Source organism: Hetaerina americana, unplaced genomic scaffold (assembly GCF_022747635.1).
Source record: "Hetaerina americana unplaced genomic scaffold, ioHetAmer1.1.p SCAF_8, whole genome shotgun sequence".
Lineage (NCBI taxonomy): Eukaryota > Metazoa > Arthropoda > Insecta > Odonata > Calopterygidae > Hetaerina > Hetaerina americana.
This window is the reverse complement of record NW_027287427.1, coordinates 72042305-72055723: the sequence shown is the minus strand read 5'-3', so window position 1 is coordinate 72055723 and position 13419 is coordinate 72042305. Positions and strand designations below refer to the sequence as shown.

Genomic DNA, 13419 nt, shown 5'->3' with positions numbered 1-13419 from the left:
AGATGGATGCAGGACAATTTCATTGGCGATGGAATGTTGAAGATTGTGATAGAGGAAAAAAAGTTAGGAAAACGAGAAAGGGGAAGGAATAGGAAAGGCATCTTGGATGGGATGAAGGGAGGTAGGGAGTCTGTGGAATTTAAGAGGGGCTTATGGAATTGCAGGATATCAGGTTGTGACTTTGAGACGGGGCTTAGAAATATACCGGTGGTTAGTCAGTGTGCCCATCCAAAGCTAACATTCACCAGTGTGGGCTAGGTAACAAACAGAACTGCATTGAAAACTTGCAATTTTTTTGCACGAGGAAGCGTCTTTAGTTAAATTTATAAATTTCGTCGCACGACCTTGCCCTGTCATCCCATGTAAATATCCCAATGAAAACCTTAAATCAAACCACAGAATAATTTTCATTGGCATGAAAAATTCTCGGAAATAGCGGAAAAAATATTCCGCGGTGACATTTTGTCCTGGTAGGAAAAGTTAATTCAATCTCATTGTTTGGCTAGAGCTCTGCACCAACATTTTGGATGCTATTAGCTTATAGCGTCGGCAACTCTCCTTCACATGCGATTGGGCGGAAGAAATAGTTTATCTCGGAGTTAATGGGATATGCAACGGGCAAATAAACTGATAATGACAGCGTCCATTCGCATTTAATTCATTATCGTCTGACAAGATTCAACTGTGGCGAATGAAACTTCCTTGGAACTTTAAAAGGGTTCAAGAATCACGCCTGGCTCGCGGTAACTGCATTAATGTCATTATGCCTTTCTGATGGGTATTTCACAACACACTCTTGTCGTTTCCATCAAGTTTTAAGACACGCGAGGTATTCCAAAAACGCGCGAAATTTTTTTCATGCGCAATGCATAATTCGTTTTAGTAAAATCCGCTTTAAACAGTGACAGGAAGCAAGCGATGCCAGCGAAACGTTCAACGCTGACGGGGAAAACCGTTCGTTGCTCGTGATAATAAAATTAGTGTCACCAGGATTAAGAGTGACAGCAAAAATAGGGAAGCTTGCAGACTGATCGCAAACGATGGGAAAATTAATTCATAGAATATACGAACTAGGCTTATTCTAGTATTTGCAAGGCCGTAAAATATAGACAAATCATAATTTGTTTATTCGCACGAGTTATTCTAAAAAAGGTAATTCTATGTGGTAATTGTTAGTTTAATTTGTAACGCACTCGGGGTTTCTTCCAAAAATAAGCAGAAATACCCGAGAAAAAATTGTATTGCAGATCAAAGTACAAATTACTAAAATTCTTCAAAATATCACCGTTGTGCAAGGACACAACGATGTTGCGCTTCTGCCATTCGTGGTACGGCTTCCTGGAAGGCGTCAACGGGAACCTCGTCCAGGCACCTCATCGCGACCTTTTTGACGTTATCCAGCGTTCCAAAATGGTTGTCTTTCACGCTTCTTTGTATCCTTGGGATAAAAATGAAGTTTAGCGGTGCCATATCAGGGTTGTAGGGCGCTTTGGCAGCGGTGCCACCTTGTGATTGGCCAAGTACTCAGGAACGAAGAGGCCGGGGATCGAGATGGTGCGGGGGCTAACGTACTGGCTTCCCACCCTGAGGGCGCGGGTTCAAATCCCGGCGGTGTTGAATATTTTTCAGAGGTATCTCGATCCCTACTTGAGGTGCTTTGTGGAGGGCACTTTGAGTGAGTACGCCGTCCGTCGGATGGGACGTTAAGCCGCGGACCCCTTGGCGCCTTTCGTAAAGAGTAGGCTAATGCCGACGCCGGGTTTATCTCCACCCTTCATCCTTTCCTGTCCTTCCCCTATGGCGCAAATGACCTTAGCTGTCGGTCGCCTCCCCTCAAAACTACTACTACGAAGAGGCCTGTGTTGCAATGGTGAATCCTCCAGATGGAAAAGATCTCTACTTGGATCGCGTGCAGCATAGAGGAGCTAGATACGTAAAACTTTGTTGTGATAAACAGTGTATCGTATCAAAATTATTAAGAGGAGCTATTCTGGGAGTCTCCCACGGAGCAAGGTTAGATTACAGATTATATCTCTTGCAAAAGTTGCAAGGATTTCTCTTTAGCAACGATTTTGAAAATGTGTTATTACCCCCATCATACTACGGTAGGCGAAATCATGTCAATAAAATTAGCGAGATTAAGTTGAGAACAGATAGATTTAAGATGTAATTTTTTCCACGAACGATAGGGGATCAGAACAGCGTTGCCCGACCGCGGTAGGGGTAAACATATTCGGGTCAAAATTGCCACACATCCTAAGGGCGGCTTGCAGGATGCTAAGGATACTAAAAAATACTAAACACCCACTCAACATATCGAAGTGTCGCACAGTCCTAAACAGAGCTCCTCAAGTATTACTTTGAACTTTCCTTCAGTGACGAAAAACATTAATGCTAAAATGAATCCCGCAATTGGAAACGTTGAGGCAAGTCCATGCATTGAAAAAATATTTTTTTACTGGACTGGATTTAAATCATCCCGATCGTTATTTTTAAAAATAGAAAAAATATGAAAATGGAGAATAAGCTGTCAAAATCTCAAAATTGAAGCCACTTAATATCATGAAATGCTCGTTTTATTAAAAGCGAGAATTTCATGATATACATAAATACTCGAAAAATAAAATACTCGTTTGTTTGTGGGAAAAAGTTCACAGACTACATGCCCATGAGAATTTGGAGGGGAGGAGAGATAAATACGCCTAAACCAGGGAATCCTCTCTCTTCAAGTTCACCGGGCATTGTAAGCAGTGGGCCTGGTTGAAATTCGAGCGTCGGCCACATTTTTCCGGCCTCGCCCCCCCCTCCCCCTCATCTTTCTTGCCCACTACTTTTACGGTATTACAAACATATGGGTAGTAGTAGTTTTGAGGGGAGGCGACCGACAGCTAGGGTCATTTGCGCCATAGGGGAAGGACAGGAAAGGATGAAGGGTGGAGAGAAACCCGGCGTCGGCATTAGCCTACTCTTTACGAAAGGCGCCAAGGGGTCCGCGGCTTAACGTCCCATCCGACGGACGGCGTACTCACTCAAAGTGCCCTCCACAAAGCACCTCAAGTAGGGATCGAGATACCTCTGAAAAATATTCAACACCGCCGGGATTTGAACCCGCGCCCTCAGGGTGGGAAGCCAGTACGTTAGCCCCCGCACCATCTCGATCCCCCTACAAACATATGGCACAGGGTCTGTGGCCACATGGGAGCCCCCGAAACACCCTGGACAAGGGTGCATTGTTTCCGTGAAAAGCTTTCACGTCCAAAACAGTTCCCTTCGGAATTCAACTCGCGGGCCCTCTATTGCCCTCGATGTGGGTAATTCCCTTTGAAGGGAAGAGGGATCCACTTCGGCCCATACAGCTGCCACCGGACACGTACATTAAAGCCCGTGATCTACGAATAATTTTCCGGGCCAACAGTAGTTATTCGGTGAATTAGCTCCTCGATTCAATGGAAAAAATTGGATATTCAAGACAAAGTTAAAATAAAGTTATGAATTATTGATTAGGATAATAATGATCACACGAGAGTCAACAGTCGATGAAGTTGGAGTTAACATAGTCTTTTTTGAATATGTAACTGTTTTTATCTAATAATATGATCCCGCAGCGATAAAATGACAGAAGCTTATGGCCGTAATGTCAACCGTCACTTAATAGTGTATGCGCGTCCATATTGCAGAAAAACATGCGAAGGTGAAATGAACATTTTTAAACGTGCAATGGCTACCGCCGACACCTAAAATAGTACCACATACAGGGTCTGCCACATACAGTAAGTAGAATGATTTTTTCCCGCCGACGCGGGCAGATGGAGTGGGGCGATTTGTGGCGGGAAAGGTGGTGGGAGGTCTTGGGAAAGCAACTCGACCCGCGTCAGCTGTCTGCGGGGCGTTACAGTTTGTGAAGCACTGCTAGACTGGACCCCTGTTCGCATCGCATATTCACGATGCCACGCTCCATGGAGCAACGATGCGCAATTAAATTTTGTGTTAAGCTCGGTTAATCGGATTCGGAGACCATGACTATGGTTAAAGATGATTACAGATATCAAGCTATGTCCCAAGTAATGGTTTTCTGCTGATACAAAATGATCCTGTAGGATGGAGATGAGTTTGACGACGTGGTACACCCTGGACGTTTTAAATCGACGGAGTGCGACGAAATTGTGCAAAAAGTGGGAGACATGCTTGATTCTGATCGACACCCGAGTGTCAGAATGTTAACAGAAAATTGCAATATTCTGAAAACCTCAGTGCATAGCATTCTGACGGAAGATCGCGTTAGGAAATTTTTAAGTATCATTTTTAGTATCCTTTAGTACCCTGAAAGCCACCACTAGGTTGAATGGCAGGGGTTGTTTTTTTATAGAGTTATCCTACTCGTTCAATTCTAACCTTGTGCGAATCATTTCGGAATGAGTTCTGATAGTAATTCAACCATTCGAAGTTATTCGAAGGAAAATTCTTGTGATTGGTACAACAAACCGATTTATCGGACGAGACGACGGATGGAGAGATTTAACAATGTCGACGCGAAATTGGATGACAATTTTATGTGAACATCGGCCTCGACATGGTCAACATTTGCTAAACTGGCATCGACATATCGAGGAGGGGTCGACAATAAACTGATGTCGGTATCGCTATATCAAAAGCCGATGTCACTACGATGGTTTTGGCGGTAGCAACTGACCCGAATAGGATTTTCATGCACATGCCTTCGTATACACGTAAATAGGCTGTGAACCATTTCTTGTCGGGTCCTGGCTTTATATGGAGGATGCCCATGGGTGCCATTTAATAACCTGGACACCGAATAGTTGTACGCCAAGGGAGATAGTACGGGGAAAACCCTGCGAGTTATGAAGGTGTTATTTCACCTGCCCTGTAGTTTGGCGTATGTGATCCCAACCCTCTTACCAGTCCCCCCCCCCCTTTCCCGAAACTTTTAAGTCAACCCCCGTGTATTCAACTACTTCGGAGGGGGAGTTACTTTTGCTCTGGTGCAGTGGTTGGAGAACCAGGGTAAATATCGCAGATTGGATAAACTTGAAAACCCCATGGGGTCATAAAGACTCGATAAATATGCCAACCAATTTTTTTTATCCCCACTGTTTCAATGCAGGCTGTATTCCATCCGCCATTTTTATCTCTCGACTACATTTAGTGATTTAAAATACGCCGGTGGCGAGGTCTATCGCATGTTGTTCACCTAAAATTAATCTCTATTGCACGTATTGAACACGTCGCGTAAAATTGACGGTCTCGAGTGCGCCCAGATCACAATTTTTTCCTCCTCTTTTTCACTCTCGAATCTCGCCATCTCACGATATGACTTTTTTTCAGTCGGATTTCGGATCGAAGGGGGGATTCGATGTTTATTGACAGGGGCGGGACATTCAGGAATATTGAATCCCTGTCGGCAATACACGTAAACGACAAAAGCCTTCGCACGGTCATTGTGCGCAGTGGGAATGTGAATTTAGCAAATATTAATTCACATTACTTTATCAATGATGTGTTTTAGTACAGTAGGTAAAACGGATGCATCTTAAACAAACCACGTATCACAAAATATTCAATACGTTTCTGCATAGAATTTCCTATATCTTAACTATTTACCAGATGAATAAAATATTCTCTGGACTTCATTTATGCATCTAAGATATCAAGCAATTAAGATTAAACTCTTGATAATACTTCCAAATAGACAAGTATATTACTTAAACGATTTTTTAATGCAGTATGCACAACCAACACATGTAAATAGTATCGTTATGTCAACTACATTCACACATTAATTAAAACAGAGGTAAATATATATGCATCCACACACATATACGTGTGTGCATTCATATAAATTAATAAATAAATATATATATATATATATATACATATATATATATATATGTGTATATATATGTGTATACATATGTGTATACATATGTGTATACATATACATACATATATATATATATATATATATATATATATATATATATATATATATATATATATATATATATATATATATATATATATATATATATATATATATATATGCTTTCGTAGACGTAACACGGAAAAAAAAGAAGAACACTCACACGTTATTTCTTGATATTTCGACGGAAACAATCCGTCTTCCTCTGAAGATATAGAAGTAATGATGTAAGAATCTTTACTTCTATATCTTCAGAGGAAGACGGATTGTTTCCGTCGAAATATCAAGAAATAACGTGTGAGTGTTCTTCTTTTTTTGTGTTTCTATATTGTTACTATATATATATATATATATATATATATATATATATATATATATATATATATATGATATTGAATTAAAGTAGAAGATACTTTATAGATTTTAGAAGATATGTTAAGAATAGTTTGTGCTTTTGGGGTCATTGATTAGCAATATCGAAATAGGGAATGTATACTTGTTATTCCTCAATGAAAAATTATTCGAAGTAGGTAAGTGGTAAGTACATCCAAAGTGGCAGTTTTTAGGAAGCACAAAGGACAACCCCTGAATCTTGGGAGAGAACTTTACACCATGAAACATGCATTATTGTGTGCTTAAAACCACCTGAACTTCCAGGAGGAATCATTAAAGAAAAATATGCAGAGTGAGAACTCAATACTGCATGGATCACATTTCCAAATTTTTATATGTTTCCATCATTGGTTGACGAAGCAATGATTTGAGACACAATATAGGAAGGTATCTTTTTAAATTTATCTCTATTCTCTCTCCCAAATATTAATTTTCATTGAATTGAGTTGCTTTTAGGTATATTTTTTTATATTTAGAGCGAAAAAAGTGTGCCTATTACCATTTTGTTTCATTGGCCATTTGGAATGGAACCTTGATATAACTTATACTTTGTAGCTACATGTATGCAACTGATAATATTGATGTACATTTCTATGACAAATAAAGTCTGAGGATTCATGATATAGCTCAATAATTATAAATTTTTTCAGGAAAAAATCTTGGTGGACATAATTTTCTCTCAACATTTCAGAATTTATTCATATGTATAATGGACTATTGGTAAATTAAATCTGGTGTGATTCTCATGGGGAAAATGAAGGGAATTTAAATTATATTCATTCTTCTGAAGAAATTACTTGTCATAGAGCATTATGAAATGCATGTATGTACCATTCCTTAGGAGATATTGTTGTTTTTATGAAAACTGGTGTAATTTTGGTTGGAATTGGTCAAATCCATTTTCCTCGAGTCAAAGGAAAATTTAATTCCAATACTTAAATGAAACCCAATCAATCTTTTCTCTAAGCCTAGACCTCATTGTTGAATAACTATTCAGAATAAATTTTAGTGATGTGTTTCACAGAAAGTTATAATTATGGTTGAATTATTGAACATATTGCTCTCTACATTCAACTTCAAGTTAACTTCTAGTCATACTTATTTATGTTTGATCTGAAATTTAACATCTTACATAAATTATATTAGGTATTTAAAAAATAAAACCATAAACCATAAACACAGTAATCAACCCGAAGGTCGGTTTGGCAGGTGATGGTAGAGTTCACCGAGTACTAAGCTCGACGGCGTGTGAAATTCACACATCAGGGTAGGAGGGCCGGTTCCTTTCCCTATGCCGGTTATGGTTTCCCAGGGAGACCTGGTACCCGAAAAATCACATACAGGGTTCGTCCGGAAAATAAGTGTACTGACTTTTTCCCGCCGCTCCATGCGCGCCCAGCACCGCTCTGACGGGCTGCGATAGGAGGGGGGTATGTTGGCAAGCGACGCTGAAAAAGGCAGTCGGCTCTGAGCTGTGGTGTAGTGAGGAGCTCTGTTAACGCGAACCTCCACGCTCGACCCACGTCACGGTACGTGATGCCGAAGTTTTTGGAGCAGCGTTATTCCATCAAATTTGCGGTAAAGCTTGGGAAATCGTCTACCGAAACTGTCGGTATGATTAACCAGGCTTACGGGGAGTCAGCCATGTCCAGAAACATGATCTTTCGGTGGCACAAGATGTTCGTGGAGGGCAGAGAAGAGGTCGACGACGAACCACGGCCTGGACGCCCATCAACGACACTCACCGACGAAAATGTGCCAAAAGTTCGCGATGTACTGAACTCTGATCGTCGTCTTAGTGTTCGGATGATAGCAGAGCAGTGTAATGTGCCAAAAACAATAGTGCACGAGATTAAAAACATCTGGCGAGCGATCAAAAACATCTGGCGGCTGCATCACGACAATGCGCCGTCTCACACCGCGCTTGTCGTGTCGGACTTCTTGGCCAAGCACGGCGTGGCAACGCTGCCGCACCCGCCCTACAGCCCGGACTTGGCACCACCGGACTTCTTTCTGTTCCCGAAGATAAAGAGGAGTTTGAAAGGAACGCGATACGGGACTTTGGACGCCGTCAAAGAGGCCGTGACGACGTGCCTTCGAGAGGTTCCCGATGATGACTTCGCGGGAGCGTTCCAGGAATGGGAACGCCGCTGGAACAAGTGTATCGACTCACAAGGGTCCTATTTTGAGGAATATTAGCTTAAGATATGTAAAAGTGTAATAATTTTTTTTTCCTGAGCTCAGTACACTTATTTTCCGGACGAACCCTGTAGCTTGGGTGTAGCTGCAGGTTCCCTGACTGCCTTGCCTGGGAAACGAACCCGGGCCCTTCCGGTCCGAACTCCATCGCTCTACCCCCTGGACTACCGCGACCCACATTTAAAAAATAATTTCTGATAAACATTTTTAAAATATTCATGTAATTTGTTTTACCAAACATGCAAGAACTAGTGCAGATGTGATTATGAAAGAAGAACCACAGTTTGGTTCTTATTTTCATTTTAAAGCTAAGTGCTAATATGCTAGGCCTAATATTGCCTTTAATAATTTTTCAGAATAGTTTAATATTAGCCATTTCTGTAGCCTGTTGTTACCTCCTGTCCCTGCGCTCAGTATTTTGTACAGGGAGTTCTATTTGTGGAGTGAAATAATCTGTTTTCGAAATCACAATATGGCTTTTGATCTAGGAAATCTACAATTTTGACTATAGAGTCCATAGTTAATTATGTCAATATTGCTTTTGAAGAGAAGTAATCAGCCTCTGTGACACTATGTGATCTTGGTTAGGATGTACTGTACTGTACTAATCATTCAGTATTACTGTCAAAACTAGAATACTATGGTATTAAGGGTATTGCACTGAAACTAATGAAGTCATATTTGGATGATCACCACCGATGGTTGAACTTGATGGCTGTCAATCTGCAACTCTTTAAGTAAAGTGTGGTGTCCCACAGGTCTCTGTGCTTGGTCCAGTACTTTTCATCATCATGCGTAATGATTAGCCCTGTAATATGAAATCTAAATCTGTTTTATATACTTATGACACCACTTTTGTGCAAAAGTGTCAACATCTAGAAGATGCAATGGTATGATCTAGCGTTACCCATAGACAGGCTTAGGAGTGGTTTGATATTAATCATTTACATTTGAATACTAACAAAACTCAGCATATTGTATGGAGTCTTAAATCAAAAATAACTGCTATTGAAACTGCTAAAATGCTAGGAATTTATATTGATTCAAAACTTAACTGAGAGTCCCGGATCAGTCAGATCTGTAATAAACTGAGTAAAGCTGTTTCTATGATAAGAAAGCTCAACTTTATCATTTCAAATGAGTATCGTTTAACACATTACCAGGCCATCTTCCAATGTCATTTGAATTATGGTGTTGAGTTATGTGGGTCATTCCCCAAACGTTAAACAAGTTTTGCGACTACAAAAGAGAGCTCATGCTGATATACTACCACGTGATTCCTGCAAACCTTTTTTAAGTAGGTATGGAATCATTACTGTATTTAGTTAATGTATCTTTAAGGTTCTGATTCATGGACAATTTAATCTAGAAACTTACCAATAAAGACCTCACATCTGTAACTACACCACAAGAGGTAAGGCGAATCTAAGTACTGCTTATTGTAGATTGTCATTAACTTACAACAAATTTCATAGTAAGAACAAACAACAGTGTAACTATCTGCCAACTCAGTTGAAATTGGACTGTATCCAGAGTTTCAAGAATAGGGTATATACCTGGTTACTTGTTCACCCACTTTACTTATTTGATGAGTTCTTTTGTCACAATCTTATTAACATTTAAGAACTTATGTTTATACATTAAGTAATATTTATATTGACAACATTTAATATGGTTGTACTATTTTTCAAAATGAATAAAGTATTATCATTGTTACTCTGCCAAATGAAAGATTTGAAACTAGGCTCTCCTGAACGGTCAGGATATATTCATTAATACAAATGTAATTTGAGAATTTTGGGCTGCTTAATTATGGCAAATATCTGGCCTTCTCTCCCATTTGTATTTGCAGGCTAATACCATGAAGAAAGGTTGGGTTATTAAGCCAAAAATGACATAGAAATCTGAACTTCCTCCCTAATTTCCTATAAAATGACATTTTTTATCTAATTTCGTAGTAGTTAGAGAGGACCCTGCTTAGATATTTTTATAATTAATGATTTTATGGTTCAGGAGTCAACCCTATATATATGATTCTGTTTTTATTGATTTAATAAAATTGCAACCATAGGAACTTCACCTATTTGCATTTGATAGAAAATGCAATATTTCACAATCACACATTAAAAATGGCATTTGCTTTGTTACAACATATGGTCAGTTATGCTCAAGGAGATAGAATGCTAATGAAAAAAATGCATCAGTCCCTATTTCCTTTAACTGCAATATCCTTCATGAATTTTCCAATGACTGGTTGGATCTGGACATTTTTATTAACTACTTCATCTTTTACCATTTGTTTCTTTCGGCCTGCAGAGTTGAGTATGTTTTAGGATAAATATTGAAAACTATGAAATGCATATTTCCACCTAAGACATTTGTTGAGAGCATTTTGTGTCATTGAACATTTTGCTTTGTATTCTGTTTCAATGTAATATCAATTTCATCACCATAAAATAGAATTTCCAGTCAATTTATTATTAAAAAAACATTTTCACCTGGGTTTCTTGTAAAATTCAATAATTTTATTTCTTTTTTTGAATTTCAATACTTTTGAAAATTCAAGATTGAATATTTGAATATTCACGTTGATGAACCTACCTATTCGAGGGTTACTTGATTTGACCATTCCATCATTAAATGTTACTGATGAGTGTGGAGGCCTAATTTGACACCCAAAGCCAGGCTGAAAAGTTATCTCTTTGGTGCTTTCATACATTTGAAGCTTCTTCTTTGACTCCATATTCTTTAACTCCCAATTTTTTAAATAAAAATATATGTTATCATATAATAAATATGGTATATTACTGTTTTTGATTTTGCCTTGTCATCTGGTAGTAATTATTTAATTACACTGCTTATAGATTTCGTCCTCTTAAATCATATAGACTAATATAGTTATTTGAATTCCAAGTGCATAAGTGCTAAGAATAATGCTCTAGTGTAGATACTTATATTAACTCTTTTTATGTGAAATTCAACTTATAATTCTGTTTCTAAGCAAGTCATTTTTGACCAAGCTTTAGTTAATCTATGCAATCATCCATTTTAAATAGTCAATGTTCATGTTTGTGCAAGTAGAATATTGATTTTTGAAAACATTGATTTTTGCAGTGAAAGAGTTAAAACTGTCTTTCATTCAATTTTTGGTGTATATTCACTTTTTACATAATATGTGATAAACTTAGTCTGCTTCCATTGGGTTTGGTAGGTACTTATTTAAAAAATAGGTATTTGTTGAATTATAAATGTTTGGTAGAAGTTAAACTGTTAACAACTTATGCAATTAAATTGCCTTGAGCTTTATATCCTTGCATTTCTCCATTGCCTTAGGGTCTTGTGATATAATAGTATAACTTTTTTGATTCTTTGTGTGTAGTTATGTGTATAAATGTGGACATGCATTTTTAACATTTAAATTGGTAGTTTATTGGTGACTTGCAGTCATTATGTCTGGCAGGGGTTTCGGTCATCAACTGAAGTCTGGAATGGGATATTCATCAAAATACCAGATAGGTAACCACCCTAATACAGCATGAACACAGTAAACAGGTATTACACTCCATGTTTTCAGGATGGGAATCCAGACCCAGAGGAGGGGAAGGACCTATTGGAGGCATCTTCTAATCCAAGTAGCCATGCAGGGGCATCAGGATCTGAAGGCGGTCTAAAAGCCAAGCTAGCAGTCTTCGAGAAAATCCGTCTTCCAAAGCCATTTTTGAAGAAAAACAAGGTTTTTAGTAAAATTTTTGCACGGGAACTCAACTGTGTCATTTCACATGTTATATGAAAAACATGGAAATGGAAAAGAATGATTGATAAAGAATTTGGAAGTGTGGTGGATGGGTTCTTAATTAGAAGTTTTCAAGTTTGGACGAAGGTGTGGTCTTGATCAAATCACCGGTGATATTTATTTAAAGACTACAGAAATATTAGAAACTGAGAAATTAAATGCATTAATTTTTCACCAAAATTTCCTTGTTAAAACACTAACTGGTTATAGGTTTTTGCCATTAACTTTTTTAAATTATGCTCTCCTTAAGTTTTTTAACATGCTGTTGTACAGAATTTTTGGTGAAGTTTAAGTCAACCAGATTTTCAAAGATTTTTCAGCATCCAGTCATGTGTTTAATCAGTTTGGTGTTTTTTTTCATAAGCAGGCACTACCCTAAATCAGAAATCTAGCTGGGTCCACTCTCCCCCTCCCCCCAAACTCCATGAGTCCACATCACCCTGTCAAACCAACTCCCCAAAAAATATTGTACTTACTCTTATGCATACATAATGTTATTACTGTGTTGTTATAAAATTAATGATATCAAATGACCGTTAAAGCTAATGTAAATTGTATCTAGCAGCATTTCACAAAGAGTATTATCTCTTTAGAAGCTATACTCTAGCAAAAATATATGTTATTACTGAGTTGCACTGATGTGAAAGGTGATAAATGATAAATACTTATTACTGTTCAACCACTTCACTTAAACTGATGAGGTAAATTTTAAATATGTTTTCTATAAGCCCCCAAAATATTTTGTTGATGAAATTTGCACCATGGGACGTGATAAACGTGTGAATAATTGCAATTTTCCACTCAGCAATTCATTTATTAATTTATTTATTCAAGTGTTAGTTGATGGTCACTATATTAACTGTTGCAGAGTTCAAGATAAACAAGATGGCATGCTTCAGAAAAGGCTTTTTTCTATGCATACATATTTAAAATATCAAGCGATGTTAAATTAAATTTATATAATCTTCCCCAAAAATTCAGTTTCTTTGTTTCATTTATGGAATTAGAGCTCTGCGTCCATTCGCAAATTTTTTTTAATAGGTTTTAATTGCTACCTCTAATATTCATGACAATACTGTCAACAAATATTGAATTT

The 13419-nt window shown here is 38.1% G+C and overlaps 1 long non-coding RNA gene across 1 annotated transcript in view; it reads left to right on the top strand.

Annotated features, from left to right (window-relative positions):
* LOC139697844 (uncharacterized) overlaps positions 1-13419 on the top strand; it is a 29356-nt gene that overhangs the window by 14270 nt on the left and 1667 nt on the right. Inside the window, exon 2 of the long non-coding RNA XR_011702820.1 lies at positions 12105-12263. This is a non-coding gene — a long non-coding RNA (uncharacterized lncRNA). The remainder of the gene's footprint in view (positions 1-12104; positions 12264-13419) is intronic.